General features: G+C 34.6%; 1 long non-coding RNA gene across 1 annotated transcript in view; it reads left to right on the top strand.

Moving 5' to 3' along the window:
• The window catches only part of LOC150060888 (uncharacterized), a 65290-nt gene extending 40163 nt beyond the window's left edge, over positions 1 to 25127 (top strand). The window contains exons 3-4 of the long non-coding RNA XR_016536173.1: positions 22112 to 22210; positions 25005 to 25127. This is a non-coding gene — a long non-coding RNA (uncharacterized LOC150060888). The remainder of the gene's footprint in view (positions 1 to 22111; positions 22211 to 25004) is intronic.
• The last annotated feature ends 1490 nt before the right edge of the window (positions 25128 to 26617 follow it).

Below are 26617 nucleotides of genomic sequence, written 5' to 3'. Positions count from 1 at the left end.
GATTGATAGACATCAATTAAGAGCAAAAAAACCTGACTAGCCAAAGCAAAGAAGCATTATTTTTTGTTTGAATGTTTATATAAAGTCCTTAAATACATATACTCTCTTCAAATTAATATTTTGATCTCTTATAAACATTTAATTGTTACTTGTATACTTTAGTGTATCTTTTATTTGAGCTAATAGACTGCTTGAAATTGAGGACATAAAAAAGCATAAGTAATGCAAACAAGAACTCAAAGGAGAGGAAAATAATGTGGCCAAGGAAATGAACAACTGTAATTGGATAACTATTTGAGCAAAGCTGCTCAAAGTTTCCTTGATTTAAGCAAAAATGTACAATTGTAAGATTATGGTACAATTGTGGTAAAGACTTTAATTTTACATCTAAGTTATGATCATAACTTGTGAAACAATAGAGGATCATTACTTCATAAATTTTTACTTCCAGTCTGCCAAATTATTTATGGACTGCTACGAATTAAACAGTGAAGAGACTACATGGCCATATTGAAAATCTGTCTACTCATGGCCCCTGAAAGCACTTTGGAAATTGTTGCTTTATGGCCTTTGTCAAAATCTAAAACCCAAAGGCTTTCAGCAGTCTATCTCCTCTTGCCTGTAGCAAAAATCACACTCTCTAGAGCAGCCAGGTAGAAGGCAGATGGAAATCTTTAACACCCCTTCTTCTAGGTTCCAAAAGGGAGAGATGAAAAAGGAAGAAAATCAGTATAATTGACAAAAAAAAAAAGCAGAACCTGAGCCAGATGGAAATGCACGAGCCCCAAGGCAACTGAGTATTTTGTGAGTCTGCGGATCTGTCTGGTTGCCTATGTCTGGACTTTTTGCAGCTTTCTACTGATCCTGGGGACCCTTTGGGCAGAGCATTGGGACAAGAAAGGATATAAAACCATAAACAGCAATGCATAGCTCTCCCTGGTTAACATCGCTCATTGCTCTGTGTTCTCATTTGGATATTACTGCAGTGAGAACTAACCATAGAACTTCTAACCAAATGCTTAAACAAAATTTTAGTGAAATAATTGGGTATTTGGTGTCAGTTACTGTCTAGCGAGATCAGTGAAGACTTGGTGGTTAATGTGGGAGAAGATGGCTCTTGTCACTGAGTAATGAGAAAGTATCTTATGTTATCACCCTCTATGATGATCGAGATGGGTTCCATAAAATACTTTTACCGATTTCTGTTTTTTCACTTTTGTTTTTAAAGTTAATTGTATAGTTACTATAAAAGTGGTAGACAGAGGGATGACAGTTATGAGTCAGGTATTGAGTACATTTCCTTTTGTGCAGTATTTTATGTTTGCTCGCTGCTTTTTCCCAGTCCCTTCCTCCTTCCCTCCTGATTCACTTTCATCAATGTCCAATGAGCTCCACTGCTGCATTTGTTATCCTTTCTCCTTTGAGCTCTGTCCCCTTAGCCCTACCCTTCTGAAGGTACACATGTGAGTACACTATACATAAAGAAGACAGAATCATGAAAAACCTAAATTCAGAAAAAGAAAAAAAAGAATGACATAGAGAAGTCTACGTTTAAAAATACAGTGTGACGCTAAATGAAAGGACCTCTAGGATATAGAAACAAAACCCATATTATGAATGATTTATTGTCCTTAATGTACTATGTTATCTCTCATCTCTTTTGCTGTCCCTTGGGTATCTCATATTGTTACAGTATCTCACTTTGTTATCTGATATATCGGATATATTTGTATTTGGTTATTTGAAATTGGATAGGGAAGGGGGGAAAACAAGATGAGGAGTGGAGATGGGGGGGAGGGAAATGGGGACAAACACATGAGAAAGGGTATCAATGTATGTGAATTAATGCCCTGTCTATTTGGTGAATATATATAATGTAACCCTTCTATCAATTACAATAAAAATATATGAAAAAAATGAAAAACCCATACAATGACAGAGACTCCAACAGGCATGCTGATCTTTTCACTGTTAATATTCATATTGGCATTTCACTATTTTCATGTAAACTCTTAATGTTTCTGTTAGAAGAAAGACCAAGTCATTTAAGTTTTAATTCTATGACAAGAAGACCATGAGAGACAGTTGCTTACTTTTTAAAGACAAAGGTGCTTTAACAGTATTTTGAAGCAATGAAATTAGTACACACATGCATAATCTATCTAGTTTAGGTTGTGTTGTTGAATTTGCAGATAGATCTGAATAAATGGATGATTATTCTAAATTGAACATTAGGTGAAATTGAATGATGGATGTCTTGTCATAGCATATAAACTCTTTGATTCTTAAATAGTGTTTATATGAATAAAAAAACAGAACTCACCTTGGGCCTAGAAGTTTCAGTATTCCCTTCCTTGTGCATTTATATACACATTTATATATCGCTATACTAATGTTGTACTTCCAATGTGCAGAAACAATATTACCTATCCAGAGAAACAATGCCCCTTTTCCATAGAAAAAAAACATTACCTACAGCAGCACAAATACTTCAAACAGTGAAGTTTCAACTGACCCCAGTAGCCATCCTTTCAGTGTTTAATCTATTCTGGGTACCATGTGAAGCACTCATGTGAGTCATTCCTAATCAGCTTTGTAAAGTAGTTAGCATTAACCTCTGTTTAATTCCCATATACAGGTGAAAAAAACTGAGTCAAAGAAAGAAAGAAAAGTACAATTTCCCACAAAAATATTCACAGGAGAACTTTTAAAAATTACATTTAGTTCAACTTCAGGCTCCAGGATCCATTCCTGTTTGGCTCTGTAAACACGTATTAGCAATTGTCATGGGGTATTAGTATAACATAATTGTACATATATTTCATTTCCTCCACTACACAGACAATTCTTTGAGTTTAAAAGCCTTACAGATTCAGTAATACAGTTTTTTTAAACATACTTATTCACTTAAATGCATTTGGAAAGCAAAAATGCATGGTTTCATGGGTGAACAAATAACATTCTCAAAGTTAATTAGGCAGCATTTCTATGTGTCTGTCAGTATACAGGAATATTTCCATGGGAGACTGACTATCACTACTTACTCCTCATCCTAGACTGGTTGGCAGAATACTTCCTCAGAACTGTTGGCAAAAAGCCTTGCCATCTTCGAAAAGAGGCTCTTTGCCAGTGTAAATAAAATGCTATGAGACAGTGCTGAGCCTTTGGTCTCAACTTTGGAGACTCTAATTTATTCTCTCTGGTGTTTGGCATTTGCCATATGGAGGGTCCTCAAAAGACTAAGCATACAGGTTCTTTATGACCCAGCAATCCCACTGCTGACCCTTTTAGCCAAATGATCACAAATCAGCCCATACTAAAAGCCACCAGCACAACCATGTTCGTTGCAGCACTATTTGCCAAAACTAAGTTATAGAATCAACCCAGATGCCCTTTGGTGGATGAATGGATCAAGAAAATGTGGTAGATATACAGAATGGAATTTTATGCTTCTGTCAGAAAGAATAAAATTTCCCAGAAAAAGGAAAGGCATGGAAAATTATATTAAGTAAGTTACTCCAGACCCAATCAGATATATGATCTCTCTTGTTCGAAATAACTAAAATATGTCTAGAATATTCTTAAGAATGGACCAAAATAGCTCAATAGCTGCATGCACGCGACCATATAAAGTGATGCTTATTGAAATGAACGCCAAAAAAATGGAAATAAAAGGGTTTTATTTTGGTATGGTTTGTAGTTGTTTCTTTTTTTCTTTCTTTTTTTCTTTTCTTGATGTCACTGTTTTTTATTTCAATATCCTTTGTTTTATTCATGTTTGTCTGATTGGGGAAGGGAGGGGGAATCACAGGAGCAGTGAGACAAAGGGTGAACCAATTCAACAATATTATTAACTAGACACTATTCTGGAATGAGCTTTAAAACGTGGAGGGGAAGGGGGGAGAGTGGGAGAAAATGAGGTAGAGGGGAATATTGTTCAAAAAGAAATATGCTCATTACCTGACTTATATAACTGATACCACCTTTAAAAGAAAACTTAAAAAAGTAAAACCAAGTTATAACATCAAGGTAATGTTTTAGTCCTTAATACTTAGATTTTATATTCGTGTTTGGCTCAAATGTTCAATGGTCTCCTGGCTCATTTATTCTCTCCTTGCGGTAATCTTAGAACTAATTGCATTTTTATTATAATACAAAGAAGAGGGGCCGGGAGTTTGGCCTAGTGGTAGAGTGCTTGCCTAGCATGCACGAAGACCTGGGTTCGATTCCTTGGTACCACATACTTAGAAAAAGCCAGAAGTGGTGCTGAGGCTCAAGTGGTAGAGTTCTAGCCTTGAGAAAAATCCAAGGACAGTCTTCAGGCCTTGAGCTTAAGCCCAAGACTGGCAAAAAAACCCAAAAACTTCCGGGCCAGGAGTTTGGCCTAGTGGTAGAGGGCTTGCCTAGCATGCATGAAGACCCGGGCTCCCATATATAGGAAAAAAGCTGGAAGTGGTGCTGTGGTTCAAATAGTAGAGTGCTAGCCTGAGAAAGCCCAATGTGCTCAGGGCCTATGTTCAAACCCCAGGACTGGCAAAAAAAATATACCAAGAAGAATTGCAGAAGTGATAGAATTCCAGTGAAATTTTCACCACCGATATCTCCTTTAGTTTTTTGTCTGGGTGGTTTGCAATGACTTCATATAGGAGTCAACACTGCATTTGTTGTAGTCCACAAAAAACATGGGATAAAGGAAAATCAGAGAAGGTGAAGATTTTATGACCTATAATAATATTAAGGTTCTTAAGAATTCCAAAAAACATTGTATAGTCTAGGTAAAATGAGATCTACACTGCTTACACACATCAGAAAACCTGCTCCTTAGGAGTCTCACAGGCTTGTGGGTTGGAGATGTGCTAGGAGAGTGGTATGTTAATTGATTAGAGAATTTATAGTATTTCCATAAGAGAAGTCATTATTATTTGGGGAATGAAATAAATTACTACCAACGCACTGAAATGATTGAGTACTGAAGACTCTAAGCTCAGCCTTATTTTACATCATAGTATCACACAATAATTTTAAATCACAACTGTGAAATATCAGATGAATTAAGTTAAATAGTTTTCTTAAAAAGGAGACAAAACTTTGGGATAGTATTGTTTTAATTCATGGCCTTTGGAAAAGACAGTGTCAGTCTTCATCTATTAAGGAATCAGACTTTCTCCATATGTGAAATGAAGGGAAAATAATGAAATTATGTTTCTCCTGGATGCACATTTATTGAGATTAATTTCTTAGGTGGCCTTTGACTGCAAATAATAGCATGCTCAACCAAAAGTGACTTAGAAGATGAGGTAATTCTTTATTTCAAGTAGCACTTCTGGTGATAGATGGCATTTTCAGAAGCAGTTGCAGCAACCCAGAAGTGTCATCAATGACATAATTTTCTATTGTTACATACAGCCACTTAAACTTGACTGTGTCAGTATCATAAGGTGGCTGGCTGTCTCATCACCTTTAAGGGATATATTCCAAGGAATATTAAGACAGGAATGTATTTATGGAGAAAAAATTTTGTACAAATTCACCAATTGCAATAAATACTCAAGGACATGATTGTCTAAGATTGCAACACATTATAAAGGAGCCCAGAAAACAAGGAATCTGGAAGCTTGTGCAGTATAGAGGAAGATAGAGTCCAAACAGCCATCCATTTATAATGAGTGGGTTTTTGACCACAGGTATTTCAAACAGAAAGTCGTATTGATCTTGAAGGCTGCAAAACACAAATTTTGCTCTTAATGTGTGTCTGTAAGATATACCCTTTTATAGCTTACCTGCAGAGATCTAAATTTTAATTAAGATTATTTTACTGCAGCATCTATAGTGCATATGACTGCAGGTGTTTATGTCTCTAGAAAATAAGCCAGTTTGAAGTGAATAGACATAATTAGTAAAGAGGGTACACATATATGTACACATATAATAATTAGCCATTTATTGGCTAGTATTCTATAGATAGGCTTCTTGAGATCTCAAATATGTATTTCTAGAAATTAACATAAGTCATTCATTTTTTCTAAACTAGAAATTGAATCTGATTGTTATCACTGTATATATTGTTGGTTAAGATTAAAGGTATATACTTTTTGAAATAACTCATCTTAGCTAACTATAAAATTTAAATGTAATAGTGCAAAGGAAATTGGACCTTCTATAAAAATTTGAAAAGAAGGATGAATTTAGAGGAATCATACTATCTGATTTTGAAACTTATTGAGAAACAGATTATTAAAAGCAGTAATTAAGAGAACGCTATTACTGAAGAAAAGTAGAGATCATGTAAGCCAGGCAATGGTGGCTCAAGCCTGTAATCTTAGCTAGTCAATCAATTACCACCAGAATTCCAGAAGTGGAGGTATGGCTCAAATGGTAGAGCACTAATCTTGAGCAAAAAGAAGCTCAGGGACTGAGCTCAGGCTTTGAGTTCAAGTCCCAAGTCCAACACACACAACAACACCCTCCCCACACACAAAGGTATAGATGACATAAATGGAATAAGAAGTGAATAATAGATCATAATACATATGGCCATTAAAATATTCTATGCACAAAAGAGGAAGATGAATGCAACTATGAAAATATGTGGAAAAATGTATGTCATCAAATGAGTAGAGAAATGAGCACTGAAGAACGAAGCAATTCATAATGACAAAATGGCAGAACGTACTCCAATCAAAGGACATAGACAGGTAAAGTTGGATTTTAGAAAATGACCCAAATACAAAGCCAAACACAAGTCTAATGTGAAATAATGAAAAAATGGTATTTGGTCCACATAAATGGTTCCTGACAGAAAACAAGAATGGTTATATTCGTATTGAGCAAAGGAGACTCTAAATGAAACTACAATGGTCTGAAAATATAGTAATAGAAAATAAATCATAAAGCTGAATTAGTATTACAAATGTCCAAAATAATTAAAGAGAAGTGCTAGAGGCATCACAACTCCTGACTTCAAATCATAGTAATGAGTCATTGTAACAAACACAACCACAAAGGCGTAATACTGGCACAAAGAAAATGATATGAAGTCCAATAAATAGAACAGAAGATGTGAAAACAAGCCCAACCATCTACAGATATTTTATTTTTGACAAAGGTGTCAAAAACTTACAATGGAGAAAAGACTGTCTTTTCAACAAATGTTGCTGGAAAAATCTGGTTTGATAAGTAATGTACCCATTATGGACAAATGTAACTGTAACCCTTCTATTCATTATCCTGACTATAAAATGCAATAAAAAGTGAAACTGGATTCCTCACCATGTTAAAAATCAACATCAAATAGGTAAATTTTAATGAGCAAAAATTGAGAATTTATGAATTATATTTCAAGTCTTAATGTTGTAATGAGGCAATCAACTAAGTATATGGATGTATATGTGATATGTTCAATTAAGGATCGGCACGGGTATAGTTCAAACAAATTTAGAAATTTGCTTTTTACTTTTGAAATGTTATTTCATAGTTGAAAGGTGATAATACATAGAAAATTGAGCTTCTTAAGCAACATAAAGGGTGCTTTTCCATTCTACGTAACTTCACATTACCATGGAAATACTATAGATGTTAAGAAAACAACTTTCTAGGTGTTATTCCTTATATTTTTAGGTATCTACTTCAATTTTGTCAAGTGTAGAATGTATTATATTAATCCCTTTGCCTCAACAGTTATCTATAAAATAAACATACAGACTATATGTACAGATATTTTAAGACACATTTAGAATAAAGAAATTTTATAATGCAATATTGCTATTTACATATAGCAGAGCCAATGAGTGTCTTGAAGTTGAATCTCTGAATCTCTATTCTATATAATAACAGTTCTATATTATTTGTATGCCCATAAAAGCATTTTATTCCACTGGGAATATTGTTCCTTGGTAGAGCTCTAGCCTGGAATTTGTAATGCTTTTTGTTTAATCCTCAATACTACATACCACAAAATTTTAAGGAAAAGAGATAACTAAAAAATAGAAAAGTATCATCCATACTATTATCTACTTTGTTAAGTGCAATACAATTAGAAAGCTTTCTACAATTTTACCAAAATTAAATTTAAACTTTTATCAAACTTTCTCATAGCACAAATACTATGTGTCATTCACATAAAAATAGATTCACTTACAAACCCCTCTGAATTTCTTTTCATGCTTATACAACTAGTAAATGTTGAGACTTGAAATGAGAGCTCTAACTTTTCTATCGTGGCTAACAACTAAGATGCCTATCTCTCATTCCTCAGCAAAAGTAACCAGGCATTCCATAGCCTGCCTTTGCTCTCACCCTCTGCTGTAAATTTAACTTGAGCTTATTGTTGCTGAGCTTAATTCAATTTTTCACATAGTATTTAGGCTGGCAGAACTTGATATATTGTTTCTCTATATGCAGATGATTTATTAAAGTTGTTTGCATTCTTAGAAATTTCTTCTGATCATTTTTCATATCACAAAAAGCTATTTCTGAAAGGGTTTCACCTGTCAGTTGTACTCAGATTGAACTTTTGTTACACACCGTGTGTCTTTAATGGCTTAAACATGTCAGCAACTGTTAGGCAGTCTATTGAATTCTTTACAATCCATTTCTCACCAGTTTAAATTTCTTCAGTGTTTTCACTGCAAAATATAATAAAATGTTGGAAAGCACCTTTTATTCTCATTGATAAGTGATAACATTAAAATGCTTCAGGTCATGAAATTTTATTCATCAATTTTGATAAATCTTTTATAACCTCAAAATATTGCATATTCTATTTCATTTGCGAGTGCAATTTTTCATTCAAAAGTTTTCTTATTAGTATATCCATCCACTAAAGCTCCTACTGATTGATGGCACTTTTATATCATTATGTCAAAAGTTTCCCCAAATTTCACAACTATGTATTTACTTATCCTAATCCCTAATCCCCCAAACATATGGTTTTTTTCAAGAACAAAGTTACTTATTTTATATACTTCTTTTGTTTTATTTTGTTCATTAGATTAAACATAGACACCTCTATCATATATAAACAAACTATCTATACATTTCTTTGGAGTTGAGTGTACTTTTCAAAAGTTTTTATATATCCAATTCTTAACTACAGTCTGTGTGAAAAGTAGCTACTGTTACTAAACTATTGCTTTACTGTAAGCAACCAGGTGTTAAAACATTCACTCTTCTCCCCCATTTAGTGGAAGTTCTTATTTTTGATTACTATCCCAAAATGTTTGGTGACTTAGTCTTTTTGTAATAATCTTTCTTTTGTTGAATATGCTTAGAGGGATTGTTTATGAAGTGAACTACGAAGTTCACTTGTGTAACAGAGATCTAAATGAACTAACTGAATTAATTGCTTCCTGGCAGGGATTTCTCCTCAGTGGCACCACCATTTAAATATGATTATAATTCCATGTAGAAACTTCTTAGCATGCTTCCCGATCATTGACTCCAAGATTCCAAAAGCTCTGGCCATAGACAAATGCATGTCGATTCTGTCGCGTTGGTGCTTACATATCTCCTGAACCCTTAAATAACAATGATAATAATAACAATAATAATAAAAAGAATGTTCTGGGTATTAGTCTCAAGGAATATTGATTCCAATAGCTCCTGGATTGAGGAGAAAAGGCATTTACCCTTTTCTATTGAAAGAGGGGGAGGGGTCAGAATAGGCTTTGTGAAAAATTTGAGTAATATAGTGGATAGATCATCCTGTTAGATTTTGGGCTGGAGATTCAAAAGCATCAATTTCAAATATATATCATTACTACACATGCATGTATTTATAGATAGATAGATATAGATAGACATATACATACACATACATTCTTTGAGAGATTTGGAACTTTTCACTCAAATTTTGAACTTTTCTCACTAGCAGCTTCTTTGTTCCACAGACACACTTAACTTATATTTCCTTCGATTTCATCATGGTGGTAAGTTTTAGAAGACAATGAACCCTAAGTTTCTCTTGACTAGGAATTTCCTCAATTTTTATTTAGATCATTGTCACACAATAAAAAGACTTAGCCAAGTATATATTTTATATATCCTATATGAAATAATTATGTGCCTTAATTATATGGGCTGAAATCCATATACACTTCAGTTTTGCTTAAAACACATCAATAATTAGCAACTTTCTCAAGCCACAGCAAGGCTTCTCTTCAAGAATTTGATAATTCTATAATCAAAATACACATAAAAATAGCTTAATAGAAAAAAATTAAGTGGGTTAAAAGGGTTTAAGGAAAAATAAGTCATAGAGTCAAACGATCAAAGTATGAAAATACCATAATGAAATCCCATATATGCACATATATTTATTTTTTTAATCCCAACCCTATATTGGACAATTATTTTCAATTATGCATTTTTTGCCCTTTAGCAATCTAGTTACAGAGCAGTTCACTTGATTCTCTTTCTTAGTATTTAATCTTTGGGGAAATCCTTTTGCAAGTTGGTCGTTATTTAAAAAATAATCTTTTATTCCACTCTCAGTTTAGATCAGTTCTCTTAAGTAAATAAAACCATGCTTGTGTTCTTACATTAAAGCAAAATGATTGTTTTCAACAATTTCCCCATAAAACACTTTTCTTTGAATATATTATGTAATGTATACAACATATTATATAACTGTAATGTTATATTACATTATATTGAATATTTATTCTATGTGACTTAACATCTCTCTACCTTACCACTACAGTATGTTTTTCAAGTATAGATTTTATTTAAGTGTGAACTAATTAGAGGAAGCCTAACAGGAATGATAATGAGGCTTAAAGATAATCATATGCTTAAGACAAAACTATAGTGGTAAATTATGACTTTTGTAGATCAAATATGTTGAAGTTTTAGGCAATAGTCTACAAAAATACAAAGGATCTGAACAACTAATTTTTTGGTATGGTCTAAACATCAGTAAAGAAATCCCCAAATACTGACCACGCAGAAGATAGAAGAATGGCACTAGTCGATATTGTCTTCCTCCATGAGAAGGAGGGTTGCTACATAGCTTTAAATAAGAGGATTTAAATAAGAGAATCAAATTATAAAAATAAATAAAATGTGATTCTTATCTAGGTAGCAACCATTGTCATTAAACTTAGACCATGTCATTTCAGCACTCTGTACCATCTTAGCCATCGTTGGCCTGTTTCTTCAAGTGGATTCACCAGCATAGTTTAGAGGTTACCATTCATTTTACTTTTATTTTAGATGATTTGGGTCAATATCTAACATATAATGTTTATGTGTTTGTTTATTTCTTTTCTTGCGCGTGGCTCATACCTGTAACCCTAGCTACTCAGGAAGCTGAGATCTGAGGGTCACAGTTTGAAGCCAGCCTGGTTAGGAAAGTCTTTGAGATACTTATCTCCAGCTAACTATCAGGAAACTGGAAGGGGTGCTGTGGATCCAAGTATTAGAGTGCGTGCTTTGAACAAAAAAGCTCAGAAACAGCACCTAAGCCTTGAGTTCAAGCTTCACTAATGACAAAGAGAAAGGTATTAATAGAACGTGAATTTTGATTTAGCCCATTATGTCAATAGCTTTTAGTGGTTTTGGGGTTTTGGGTGGGGGAGGGTGTCATTCGTGGGGCTTGAACTTTGGGCCTGGGCACTGTGCCTCTGCAATTCAACTCAAGGCTAATGCTCTGCCACTTGAGCCACAGCACAATTGCTGGTTTTCTGGTGGTTAATTGGAGGTAAGAGACTTTCACAGGCTTTCATGCCCGGGTTGGCTTTGAACTGCAATCCTCAGATCTCAGTCTCCTGAGTAACTAGGATTATAGGTGTGAGCCACCTGCACATGGCTGTCTCTAGTTCTTGTAGTTACAGTTTAGAAGAAAGAGATTCTAAATGTTATCAGTACAGGATCAGCAAAAGAGCTCTCTGTTCACATTCTAAGGCTGGCTTTCACTTCTCTTTCATGTAAATCCGAAGTTTGAAAACTTAAAAGTAATCATTTGGGCAAGAATTTTATTCACTTTTGTGAACAGCAACAATGGGCTGTATTTTGAGGAACCATTACAACATGTGCCCACACTAGCTTGCATTTATTTTTCTGGGACTGGAAAGCATCTGGCCATGTTCTTGATATTACACTGGTAATATGCAATTGAGATTATTATTGAATATTCACATGCTGAGCTGTATACTAATGGATATTAATTCGTATCTTTCTACCTTAGAAAATTTGAGTTACAGTCTATCTGTATTTCAATTCAGAATGGCAGTATGGAAGTTTTCAACACAATTATTATACAAAGAGGTTTACTCTTTAATAAATTCCAGTAAAGAATATGCTTTATAAACAGCATCTGAATTGTCTTCCTTTATGGTCCCTTAAACTTCAACTGCAACTTTCTCCATCCCTAGAACATTTATACTGGCTTGTTACATTGAGGTGACATTAAACAAAATTGCATATGGTTCCTTCAATGAGCACATGAGGCTTTCTGTGAACTCTCTTTATCTCACTGAGTCCTGTGAGTAGTTCGTTGTATATTTTTGCTTTCCTGTTCCTTCTTTAAGGCCTTAGGTACAATCCCCAAAGAGAGAATTGCCTTCATTTCCATCCTAGCTACCCTCTCTTCTTTACCCATTGTTATGCTCTCTGCCTTATTTTTCCTAGGGATGAAGGGGGGTTAGTTATACATGCTGAGAAATAATGAAATCATTTTCTACAATCTTCTGTACTAGATTATTTAAAATTATTCATTCCCAACAATTTCACTTTTATTTTTTATCTACTAAAACAATCATATAAAACAAAATATACTCTTCATGCACTGCCTGCCAAAATATTCACCCTCTCAGGCATTCTTTCTTTTCACAAGTCAAGCCACTTATTTAATGTTTACAAAGATGCAATCAGTTTCCATTAAACCTTTTACTTTGGCTGACTGCAGTTGCTTTCCTGAAATGAAATTGGTCTTCTCTTTGTTCATCATTGCTCTTTCAGAAAATTCCTATAGAAATCAAAGTTTTAGTTATGTCCTAATAAAATCAAACTCTTCACAGTCACTTTGCATCACTTCCACAGTCTATACACTCACTTTATATACTGGATATTATCCAGTATATGTCTCTAGCAATGTTTTCCATGAAAAATCTTCTTTTTTGTCTAAAGAAGAAAAAAAACTGGATACTTTTTTTTCAGAAGTAACTTTTTTTAATTAAAGAATTTATTAACACTGAATTTTTTTAACATATTTCAAATGACATATTTAACAAACAAGTATTCAAGGTTAATAGAAGGGTTACATTATATTTGCCAGATAGGAGGTGCATTACTTCACAAACATTTTTCCCTTTCTCATGTTTTTGTCCCCATTTCCCCCTTCCCACCCCCCTCTCCTCATCTTGTTTTCCCCTTTCCCTTTCCTATTACAAATAAACAAGTAATCATATATACAATACACCAGATAACAAGGTAAGATACTGTAACAATAACAACAAGAGACAACAAAAGATATGAGAAAAAGCATAGTACATCAAGAACAACAATCACACATTATATGGCTCTTGTTTCCATATCCTGGGGGTCTTTTTATTTAGCCTCATCCTATATGATCTTATGTATCTAGGTTTTAAGCTATTGTAATCCTCTGCGATGAGAGTCTAAGGTTTGTACTTAATCACTTAATACGATTTTTTTCCCTTTCCATTTTGTTACCAATGGGGCAATGTCATTCTTTCTGAAGGCAGCACAGGATTCCATTGTGTATAAATACCACATCTTGTTGATCCAATCATCAATGGAGGGGCAATTGGGTTGGTTCCATATCTTTGCTATGGTAAATAGTGCTGCAATAAACATTGTGCTAGTGGATTTAGTATATCCTTGTTTCTGGACCATTGGATAAATGCCAAGTAGTAGAATTGCTAGATCATAGGGGAGGTCTATGTTTAGCCTTTTGAGGAACTGCCATACTGCTTTCCATAATGGTTAAACAAGTTTACACTCCCACCAACAGTGTAGTAGTGATCCCTCCTGGCCACATCCCGGCCATCATCTGTTGTTATTAGTTTTCTCAATCCTGGCCATTCTAACTGGAGTAAGGTGGAATCTAAGAGTTGTTTTGATTTGCATTTCTTTTATGACCAGAGTTGTCAAGCATGTGTCTATAGGCCATTCTTATTTCTTCTTCAAAGAAGTCTCTCTTTAACTCTTTGGAGATTAGTTTTGGAGTGATTCCATTTTTCGAGCTGTAGATATGTTTTTGATATGACGTCTGTGACTATTGTATGGTTAGTAAAAATCTTCTCCCACTCTGTGGGCTTCCTATTTAAAAATATGGCTACTTTTACTCCCTTTTATTTACTCCTTTTATTTACTTCTTTCTCTCACAGATGTCAAAAAGTCAAGAGCTATATATGATGCTGCACAAGTGTAATCTCAGAATTCATTAGAGAGGCTGAGGTTGGAGGATTGTGAGTTCAGGGCCAGCCTGGGCAACATTGCCAGATAATGTCTTGAAATAACAAAATAAAACAAAACAAAACAAAAGTCTCAGGCAGTGCATGCATCTTCTGGGATTTGCACACCCCACAATAATTGGATTCTTTCTATGCAATGACCTAGAAATTTCATATTCTGTGAAGATGGAATTAGGTATCATTCCTCTTGCTATATTAATGTTTTCCCCATTGAAGGGCAGATATTAGTTACAGTATGTCTACACTAATCTGAATAAAGCCCTATTTTCTTCTCTATAATTATGCAGGAGAAAGGTGGCATCAGATAGTGATGTGGCATACTGCAGGCATGATGTGTCCTTGGAGTCCTGTCTATTTTTATTTTACTAAGGTTCAGTACTTAAAAAATAATTTAGGTTATATGAACCAAGGCTAACAGCATTTGTGATTGTGAACTTTATATCAAGCAATTCTCACAGGTTACATTGCATTTATCGAATTCAGACTGACACAAAATAAAGGAGTGCTATGTGATTAAATCCTGCTTCGGATAAAACAGGATAAAACATATCTTCACAATACCTTCAGCAAAACCCAACACTCAGGTTGCTCTCTTGTGAGTACTGTGTCTGATTTTGTTCCTATTAGCAACATTTTCTGAAAACTTTATGCATGAAAAATCATCTGCCTCTTCCTTTCCTCAAGGAGTCTTCTTCTCCATCTCCCATATTTATGATAAGGATGACTCCTTTGAAAGTATGGGCTTCTGGCAAAACGCTGAGTAGAGTGTGCTCGAGTCATATTAGTTGGTTTTCTTAACAACATAAATCATTTAAGATTGGATTGATTTCTCAAGATTTTAGTCTCCTTACAAACTCTTCTTTCAAAAATCATCCTTGTCTGTAGAGTCATAGATTTTATGTCTATGTAGTTATGTAGATATTTCCAATACCATGTCCATAGCGTTGGGTATACAACTTTCGAGTCCTTGCTCTTGTGCTGTTTGGATCTAATAGCCACATATTAAAGATACCATGCACCTTTTGTTCCTTTGGTCTTGACTTATCTCTCTCAACATGATTCACTCTAGATTCATCCACTTCCCTGCAAATGCCAATATTTTATCTTGTCTGTTGGCTATGTAGAATTCCATTGTTTATATATACCATATTTTCCGTATCCATTCATCTGCAGTAGGGCATCTGGATTGTTTCCATCACCTGGCTATTTTGAATAGTACAGAGATGAACATAGCTGAGCAGGTGTTCTTATTACATAGATTAATATGTTTCTATGACATAATTTTAATTATGTTCTAAAATCTAAGTGCCAGTGATTGTATATAGAGATTCCCTCTTGAATACTTGTTTTTTAAATATGTCATTTGAAATATGATGTAAACAATGGAATTCTATGCTGCTGTCAGAAAGAATGACATCGCCCCATTTGTTAGGAAATGGACAGACTTAGAAAAAATCATATTAAGTGAAGTAAGCCAGACTCAAAGGAACTTAGGCTCAATGGTTTCCCTCATTCGTCATAATCAGTAGAAACCTTGGGCTCTCCTAGCAAAGATTTACAATAGAGAAAAATCCTGATACATAAGGCCATATAGTATGAAGCTAATTGAAAGGACCTCCAGGATATTGAAACAAAAGCCATATAACGAATGATTGTTGTCCTTAATATACTATGTTGTCTCTCATCTCCTTTGCTGTCCCTTGGTTATCTCATATTGTTATAGTATCTCACTTTGTTATCTGATATATTGAATTTATTTGTATTTAGTTATTTGAAATTTGATAGGGAAGGAGGGAAAACCAAGACGGGTAGGGGGTGTGGGGGGGAGGGTAATGGGTACCAAGACATGTGAAAGGGTAATAATGTATGTGAATTAATGCACCTTCTCTCTGGCAAATATCATGTAACCCTTTTACTAAGTACAATAAAAAAAAAACAACAAAAAAACAAAACAAAAAAAAGAAATACGATGTAAAAATCAATGTTAATAAATTATTTAATAAAAAAGAAATGATAACCACAAGCCAGATAATCTGAATCATTCCCATGGGTGATTTTTTCATCATGTTCTTTCTTTCTCACTTAAGCAAGCCTATTCTTATGTTCTAAATAACTTGCTGCTGAATTACATTACGATAACCCATCCTGAGTGCTAATGAAAACCTGAACTGAGTAGGTACTTGATAAAAATGAATTGAATCTTCACTTATGTAGAGTAAATCTTTTTCCCCTTTTTTCTGTAACAGGGAAAGATGTGTGTTTGGTCAAAATGTGGATGATATTAATCTGGAAAGTGCTGATATGATGAGAAAATTACCTCTGAGAATAATTGCTTTTGAGAAACAAAGGGGAAATAGTCTCCTACCATTTCTGTAGCATAGGAAAAAATGAGGTCATTTATTCAGAGACAAAAGCCAGCAATTGCACATTGATTGCCATATAGTTAGGTTCCTGATGCTTTCCATTCAAAACTTACAAAATTTCTAGTAAATATAAAATGGTTAATGATATTGGATAATAGATGAAACTGTGTCAATCGGAAAGAGTGAGTTGCACAATCCAGTGAGAAGTCCTGGGCTGTCATCCATGGACACAGAGGATTTTCCTAATAAATGTGCTTTTGAGTTTTAAATCTTATTGAAAGCCAGATGCAATGGCTCATTCCTGTAATCCTAGATACTCAGGATGCTGAGATCTGAGGATCAAGGTTCAAAGCCAGCCCAGGCACAAAAGGACCTGAGACTCTTATCTCCAATTAATCTCTAGAAAATGGGAAGTAGCACTGTGTGGCTCAAGGGTAGGGTGGGAGCCTTGAGCTGAAAAGCTTAGGGACAGCATCCAGGCCAAGAAGGCCCACACACAAAATATAAATAAATAAAAATTAATAAAATAAAATCTTATTGAATAGAATAAAATCTTACTGAATAGAGGGATTTAGCTCTAGTTTCTGCTCTACTTGAGATGAACTTCTCACTGCCCTGCAAGCACAGTTTGCACATTTCACACTCTCGCCTTCAGTCTGCCTTCCTTTATCTTGCTACCACAATTTCCATGTTGCCTTCTTGCCTTTGTCTGCAATCTGAAGTATTTAAGGGACTTTCTTGATTTTTCAACTCCTCTATTAAACACTTCTGACAGTTTTCACAGGATTTCCTCTATCTCTTAAGTTTTTCTAATTTAATTTTATTGTCAAAGTGAGGTACAGAGGGTTTACAGTTTCATGTATAAGATAATGAATTGAATACATTTCTTTGCACACATTGTTACCCCACCTTCATTTGTCTCCCACTCATCCTTCCCCCCCACCTTGACTCTCCCTACCCAAGTTGTAAGGTTCACTTCCAACATAGTGTCTTTTGAATTTCACTGCTGCATTGGTTCAACTTTGTCCTTTGTCTCACCATTTTGTTGTTCCCCTTTCCTTTCCCAAATCAGATAAATATGTACACAAGAAACAGGATAGCAAAATTAAAGACAGTGATATAAGGGAATGAGCCAATGGAAAAATAAAAAATGAAAGAGAAAAGAAATAACTTCAACCATTATATTAAAAATAAAAATAACTAACAAACAAAGCCCTCTTGTTTCCATATCTTCGAGTTAATTTCCAGTAGCGTCATTTGATATGGTCATATGTACATAGCTATTGAACTGTTGTGGTCCTCTGCTAGGACTATCCTAGACCTATAATATCAAAAATGAGGGAAACCTTTGGGCCTGGCCTGAAATGTTTGATTTAGATAGGTGTGTGTGAGTGTGTGTGTGTGTGTGTGTGTGTGTGTGTGTGTGTGTGTTTATAGGTTTGAACTCAGGGTCTGGATACTGTTCCCGAGCTTGTTTTTTAAAAACATTTTTTTTCTCCCCTATGACCCAGCAATCCCACTCTTTGGCATGTGCCCAAATGTCCAAAACCAAGGAAATACAAAAGCTACTAGCACAACAATGTTCAATGAAGCATTATTTACCATAGTGAAGATATGGAACCAACCTGGATGCCCCACAGTAGATGGTTGGATTAAGAAGATGTAGTACTTATACATGGAATTCTATGCTGCCATCAGAAAGAATGACATTGCCCCATTGGTAAGGAAATGGAAAGACTTAGAAAAAAATCTTATTAAGTGAAGTAAGCCAGACCCAAAGGAACATAGGCTCCATGGCTTCTCTCATTTGTAATAATTAGTGCACAACTAGGACTCTCCTAGCAGAGGATTACAATAGCTCAAAATCGATGTATGTATATGGTCATATAGGATGAGACTAAATGAAGTGAAGTCTAGGCTATGGAAATAAGAGGTTTATTTTCGTGAGTGTTGTTCTTAATGTACTATGTGAAGTTATTTCTTTTCTCCTTTTTCCCCACGGTTACTGTATCTGACTTGGTTACCTGATGTATTGTATATACATTTATTTGAAATAGGGAAGGCAAGGGGGGAAAACAAGATGGTTGGGAGTAGTGGTGGAGAGGAAGGGGAACAAAAACATGAAAAGGGGTATCAAAGTTAGAGGACTAAGTATACCCATTACCTGACATATGTAACTATAACTCCTCTATACATTATCTGGACAATAAAATACAATTTAAAAAAATGAGGGAAACCATAGAGTCAGTATTTCTTGGGGCCTGGCTTACTTTATTTAATATGATTTTTGTCTACGTTTTTCCATTTCCTTATGAATGGGGATGATGTCATTCTTTCTGATGGAAACAGAAATCCATTGGGTATATACACCACGTCTTCTGAGTTTTAAAACTCTGTATATATCTCATGATGATACATAAATTTCCTACCATTTCAACACATTCTTCTCAGGTTATCATTTGTTTCCTTTACTCCATAGTTTCTTCTCTCTCTTCAGTCAGCCAGATATCTCAGAAAAAACAAGTGTGCCTTCAATTAGAGAGTTCAGTAGAAAACGATTTGTAAACTATTGGAAAAGAGCTTCTATTATTTCCACCACATCAAAAATGTACAACAAAACTGAAATAAGCATGTATTTCTAGATGAAGGAAGAGGTTTGCCTATCGGTTCTGTACTACATATGTAACTTGAAGCAAGATTTTGACTGAGGGTAAACTTTAGTTCTTTCATTCATGAAAATTGATCAATCAATAACACCTTGCCATAAGAATTGGAACAAATATTTTCCTTCATTGCCAATGTACAGTAACAAAGGTTAAGGGTGACCTATCTTACATATCTAAAGAAGTTGGGAAATATTGAAGCAACAATTTCCACACAAGATTGTAGTGCTTCAGTCAGAGATATGAACTAGATGATTATTGTGCTTGCCTCAGATAAACTACTCAAAGCATCAGTTCAACTCCAAGAAACAAACAATATCACTCAGAGAAGAAAGACAAAATCCAAACTGAGCCTGAAAAATAAAATTGCCTGACTCTATAGGCCATTCTCATTTCTTCTTCAGAGAAGACTCTCTTTAAGTCTTTGGCCCATCTTTTAATGGGATGGTTTTTTCTTTGAAAGGAAATGGAAAGACTTAGAAAAAAAGTGAAGTAAGCCAAACTCAAAGGAACATAGGCTCAATGGGTTCCCTCATTTGTCATAACCAGTAGAAACCTTGGGCTCTCCTAGCAGAGATTTACAACAGAACAAAACCCAGAGACATAAGGCCATATAGTATGATGCTAAATGAAAGGACCTCTGGGATATAGAAACAAAAGCCATATAATGAGTGATTATGGTCCTTATTGCACTATGTTATTTCTCATCTCTTTTGCTGTCCCTTGGTTATCTCATATGTTTCAGTACTTCACCTTGTTATCTGATATATTGTGTATCTGAGTATTTGGTTATTTGAAATAGGATAAGGAAGGGCAGAAAAACAAGATGGGGGGTAGTGAAATGGGGACCAAGACATGAGAAAGGGTATCAATGTTTGTAAAGTAATGCACCTTCTATCTGGTGAATATAATGTAAACATTCCATTAATTACAATAAAAATATATGGAAAAAATTTTAAAAATAAAATTTCCTGAAAAATAAATTCCATATATTAAAAGTGAAACAAGGTAGTATTAAAGACTTGTAAGTTGTGTTAAGAGATCCAAATTGAACTTCTAATGATAAAATATCATATATGAATGCATACTGGTTAAATGTCTATAATTTTCATTTATCTCAATTTGTCAGCAGCTGAGAATGTAGTGGCATCTCCTCAAAATTGTTTATTTTCCTTTCAACTTCCACAAGACCTGTCTGAGAAATAGTGCAGCTTCTTTGGACATAGGGAGCTATAGGAATCTTAATTGGTCACCTATTAGAAACACAAATTGTAGTGATTCCTTGACTTTGAGTCACCATGCCATCTCTACTGCCTAATACCATAGTGTGTTTTACACATCATGAATATGTCGAAAAAGAAATGAAGTAAAAAGCAGGAAAGTTAAGAGATGGATGAAGGGATAGAACAAGGAAATAGTTGAGAAGGGAGTAAATTTGGATAAGGAAGAGATGAAGAAAGATTGCTGACTTATGGAACTGACAATCTCTTCCAGTACATGAAATTTCTGCAAAAGACTGGAGGTATAATTTAGTAGCAGACAGCTCACCTTGTAGAAGATAGGCTCTGGGTTTGATACCTAGTATGGCAGTAAATAAACAATGAAATAAATAGCTCGAGTAAACTGACTCCTTTCATCATGACCAAATGTAAATGTATGGGTTTATTTGCAAAACTCATCTAACAAACATGCTTAATGGTATCGTATTTCTTAAGTGAAAGCTAATTGAAAGTAATCATTATACAGCAATTTAAATTCATTGATTTAAATACCAAAGTGACATATAATTTAAGTGCAGAGCACTCTAATACATTACAAAGCATATGATGAAGAAACAGTAAATAAGAACTTGCAGAGAAAAGCAAAATTTCCATTAATAGATGAGGCTCTTCAATCAACTCAATCACTTAGAAGTTAAATTCAGTACGAATGAAAAACACCTTATTAGACTACCGATGAGCCTTCTAACTCTTGGAGAGGAACTAGAAATAGCAAAAATGACTGAACAGAATGGGAACCAATCTAATTATTTGAAATCATTGAAGAAAAATATCATACTAGAGAAAGGAAGCAAGGATTTGAAATGACCTCATTCATGTGTGAAAAATTCTTTTGGCCAGAATCAAAACAAAATTCGGCCCAATTTTCTCCTTTGTAGAAGAGGTTAATTACTGTCCATCAGAGTGCATGTGCTGGTTCCATGAATCTAAGCTCAGAAAGAGAATGATGTTTGCACAGATGAGTTTTAGTGAGAAATTACAGAAGATAGCAAACAGCATATTTCCTCAGTTTCCCGAGGTTCCTGCTCTGACTCTGGGAATTTTCATGTGCTTCTCCTTTCTTTTTCCTCAGCATCCTCAGGTAACTACTTCTTCTCTCTGTTGGATGACAGACCAATTAACATCAATAGAAACAAATCTACAATTTTCCTATTGGTCTGACATAGATTATTGGTGTGTAGCAATGAATCAAATTTTCTTTTAGTTTGTGAAATAGAAAACTTTAAAAGGTATAGGCAAATCTTTGAAATCTGCCACCTACATGTTATCAGAGCAGAGTCATGTTTTGGTGATAAAAGGGAAGAGATTTGGCTTACTGAATTTTCATTATCAAGTTTTAGAAAATACCTTTCACGTTTATCTTCTTACAGGATTGTTAGATCTATAAAGTTGCTGGTAGACGGATTAAATTATTTTCCAAGAATATGAGGAAAGGTCTGATTTGTTCTTCCTGTTGCAGTATATGAAAGGTACAGTGTCTGGTTATTGTTCCTTTAGTAATCTACTCAGTGGGTTTAGGTATTGATAAGACTCATTCAGAAGTCCATCACTATCCAATGTCTTACTGATTATTTTTATCCAGTGTTTAATAACAATAAAGGCTTCCTCTAGAGCAAAAGTTGAATGCATTGCTTGAACTTGATTATGAAAGATAGTCTTTCTAAACCTCCGAGCTGTACAATATTAACACCATTCACTATATGTTGATATCACTTGATCCTCAACACAATTCCCTGTGTGAATTGAAGTTCAGGAAGCAAGAGCTAGAAAATGACTACTTATAGTGATTTCAGTAATAAATTATCCCTTTGCTGTCACTCAAGACACCATTGTCTTCTACTACAATCCACAAAATTGTTGCTAGTTATCTTCTGGCACTGCAATGAGAGCAAATCTCAGATTCTCCACATTTCCTAGCTGGACCATTTCTTCAAAGCATTTCTTTCAAGTCCTCATGTAGTTGGTTCTTCTTGGAGAAATGAATATAGAAATTCAGGATAAATCCTTGCTTTTTTACATTCATGCAAGCACATGATCTTACATATGAATTCCTAAAAAAACAGTGTGTCTATGATGAGATTTTGATAGGGTTTTTGCTATGTAGGTTTTACTTAAAGTGTGGTTTAGGAACTAATTTTTCTTAGTTCATTGTTTTATCTTCATTTTTAAAAGAAATTTAAGAATGTTCAAATAATATACTCATCACTATACTACACTCATTGAAACTTTACTCTGTCCAACTGGAAAGAATTTGAGAATGTGTACATAAATATTTTCTAGTGCAGTAAGAAATCAATAATATTTAAGTGGTGACTACTACATGTGAATGTTGTATTGAAGACTTACTTTCATGAATCATCTAATTTATTTTCATAAACGAGCCTTTGAATTCATCAGTGATACCAAGCATATTTAACGCTAGCAACACAGTTGCTACTTCAGTTTCACATTTACAGTGGCATCTGTTTTTGTAGGCAGTGATCTCCCAAAATGCTACCCAGGAGATTTACTCAATTTCAATTATATCTCATATACCTCTGTTTTAGAATTTTTAAAAAATCATTTTCTTAAAATCAACAAAATCAGTAGGTAATATGAAAATTTATTTGAGATGATGATTGCATATTAAATTGATTCACTAGATACGGGCCTTTGTTTAAAATGCCATAGCAATTATCTATAAAAATAATATACCAACCAAGACACAAATGAAGATGATTTTCCTACTAATTCTGAGTTAGTAGGAAAGTAAAATCATTAGGTTGGGTAAGCATGTAGAGGAAATTAGCTATAAAATGCTGCGAAGAATATTTGGGGCAGATACAAATGTTCTATGCACTGATGATGGTGGTACTTTCTGGATGTTTATATTTGACTAAAGTCTTTACCCATAAACATAACATCCACAACTTTTATTATCTGCCAATTATAACTAAATATTTTCATTGTTCTATTTAAACACAGCATGTGCCTAGAATTTCTACCTACTTTAAGGCAAGTGGTACACCATGCAAAATGAAAGCCCAAGGAAACTGACCAAGATAGATTATATTACTCTAGTAACTTAAATTACCACAAATCCTCCACCATTTTAGAATATTCCAAATTGAAGAACAGAGGCCAAAAAATATATAAGTTGAATGTGCTTTAGGATTAAAGAAGCGATATTATAAATAAATAGAACTCCCAAAGCTAGTTTTGTAGAAAATGCAAACAAGTAACGTTTAAAATAATCATGCTGGTCAAAAAGCATTTATCAAGGGCATTGTAAGTATGAATGATCGATAACATACATGTAGGTGATTATGAAGAAAAATTTATATTTCTTTCTTCTTTTTTTTGCCAGTCCTGGGCTTAAGCTCAGGGCCTGAGGACTGTCCTTGGATTTTTCTCAAGGCTAGAACTCTACCACTTCAGCCTCAGCACCACATCTGGCTTTTTCTAAGTATGTGGTGCCGAGGAATCGAACCCAGGTCTTCGTGCATGCTAGGCAAGCACTTTAACCACTTAGCCAAACTCCCAGCTCCTCAATTGGAGGTTTTTATTCACTCCTAAATGCACATCTGATAAATGAAACTAACAAATTTACATAAAAAAGATCCAAAATGGTCACACAGGCATACAATTCTATTTATAATTCCTTTTTATGTTAAAAGGGTGAAAAGTTCCTAAATATAGAAAATTTATAAATTATTCATGCTTTAATGCCAAACTGGAGAACTCCTTATAACCATGTGGCTATAAGGTATATAAAAAAAAGAATTATAGCATGGTATCAAAAACTGTCAATATAATTTAACACAGCAATAAATATATTTTATAGAAGTCAACCAAAGCCTGTAATTCCAACTGCTAAGAATCTATTAAAGAATGACACATAAAGAGTCTGGCTAATATTCACTTTATTTTAAATTGAGTCACTGATTCAATCTGTCTTCAGACTTCAGAAGGCAGAGTTGAAGTTAGCCTGAGAAGCTGAAAATTGAGGAAGGAAATTCCAGCATGGCAAAAGCTAGAGTCAGGGAGAATTCACAAATCTACTTATAATTCCCTTCCAATTTCTGGCAGTTAATGAGTTATACCTTTAATAGGTGGGATTCTCAGAAATATACTGTTGCCATCAGCTGGAAGGCTAAACACCTAAGCCAAAACTCTGACACCAGTCTCAGAAAATACAGGTGCTGTCATCTGAATGTTGCCAAGATAGAGTGTTTTGGTAAATGGTTCATATTTTCATTGAATAATCAGATTGCCATTCTACAGGATTAAAGACTATTACACATGAGTCCAGCCCTGGAGTAATCCTACCTACTTGGCAAGCTGCAAATGGAAGATTGCTGATCTAGTCCAGCTCAGACAGAAAAGTTCACAGGACCCCTCGCTTAGTTCCCTTGCCTTCCCTGATCATTCCAAAGGTACATAGGAAACTGTGACTGAAAGCATCTGTGTCTCCAGGCCGGTGGAGGCAGAAAACTCTCTGAGATTCCATCTCTGTGGAGGGATGTTGTGGTGCAGGCTTGTGATCCCAGCAGTTTTAGGAAATGTAAAGTATATGACAGTAGAGACACAGGCCCAGATGGGAATGGACACATTATTCTAAATAACGTGTATGTGTGTGTGTGTGTGTGTGTGTGTGTGTGTGTGTGTGTGTGCCAGTCTTGAGGCTTAAACTCAGTGTCTAAGTGCTGTTCCTGAGATGTATGGCTCAAAGGTAGCTGTTTGAGCGACAGCTCTTCTAGTGGAGTTTTTGGTAGTAATTGGAGAAAAGTGTGTCACAGACTTTAATGCCTAAGTTGGACTCAAACTGCTAGCTACTCAGCATCCCGAGTAGCTACGTTACAGACATGAGCGACCAGGATCAGCTACAAATAACATATTTATTCTTGGAAACAATGGGTATATTAGAACAATGGGCAGACCTATATAAAATCAAAAGAAAAATAATTCACAATTTTTTGTTTAGAAATTAATTTGAATATATACACTGTAATGCATAGACAACAGATTTATTTAAAATGTTCTCCAATAAGATCTTTGTATTTAAATATCACAAACAATATGATTGTGTGCATAGAAAAGTTAATGGGTTCCATAAAGCCTCTGTGTACAAGATCAGTACACAAATTAATTTTATTTCTTATATGCTTGTGGCAAATAACTGTGAAATGACACTTAAGGACAACTTTTAATAACATTAAAAGACAAGTAAAATGCTCAGCAATATATTTAACAAAACGCAACATGCCTACACATAAACCCCAGAGAGGAATTACAAATAAATTAAATCAGAGATATATCATAATTCCAGATTATAAAACATTATACTAGGAAGAGCTTTCCCCCACCAAAACTGATGTATAATTTGCATTAAAAGACAACCAAAAATCCCTACATATTTTTTCAGACATTGACAAGTTGATTTTGTCAAGTATAAGAAAATTTTCTAAAATTATTAATATAGCTTTAAAGAAAAACAGACAGAGAACTTAAATATTTAGGGCAGCCAGAATAAAACAGCTCACATCAGTAGTATTGTCTACTTAAGAGGCAGGAATTGGCATACTGCTCAAAGCCAGAGCATGCAAAACGTTTACAAGAACCAATCATAATAGAGAAGTTGGTGGTGGTGGCAAGTGCCTGTCATCTCTGCTATTTGGGAAGTATAAGTGAGTATCCAGGTGGACTAGAAACAAGGACTTTCTAAATCAAGCCATAAGAATGAGAGTCGTGCCTCAAGTAGTAGAGCTCAGGGCTAATCCCCAGGAAAGCACTGAGATCAAACTTTGGTAACTGCCATAAATTAAATAAATAAATAAATAAATAACAACAACAACAAAAACAAACATGAAGAAAGGACTACAGCCTAATTCAATTAA

The sequence above is a fragment of the Megascapheus bottae genome, chromosome 7 (genome assembly GCF_031878675.1).
Source record: "Megascapheus bottae isolate mThoBot1 chromosome 7, mThoBot2.hap1, whole genome shotgun sequence".
NCBI classification, from domain to species: Eukaryota; Metazoa; Chordata; class Mammalia; order Rodentia; family Geomyidae; genus Megascapheus; species Megascapheus bottae.
Note: the sequence above shows the minus strand (reverse complement) of the source record. Positions and strands in the feature narration are given on the sequence as shown.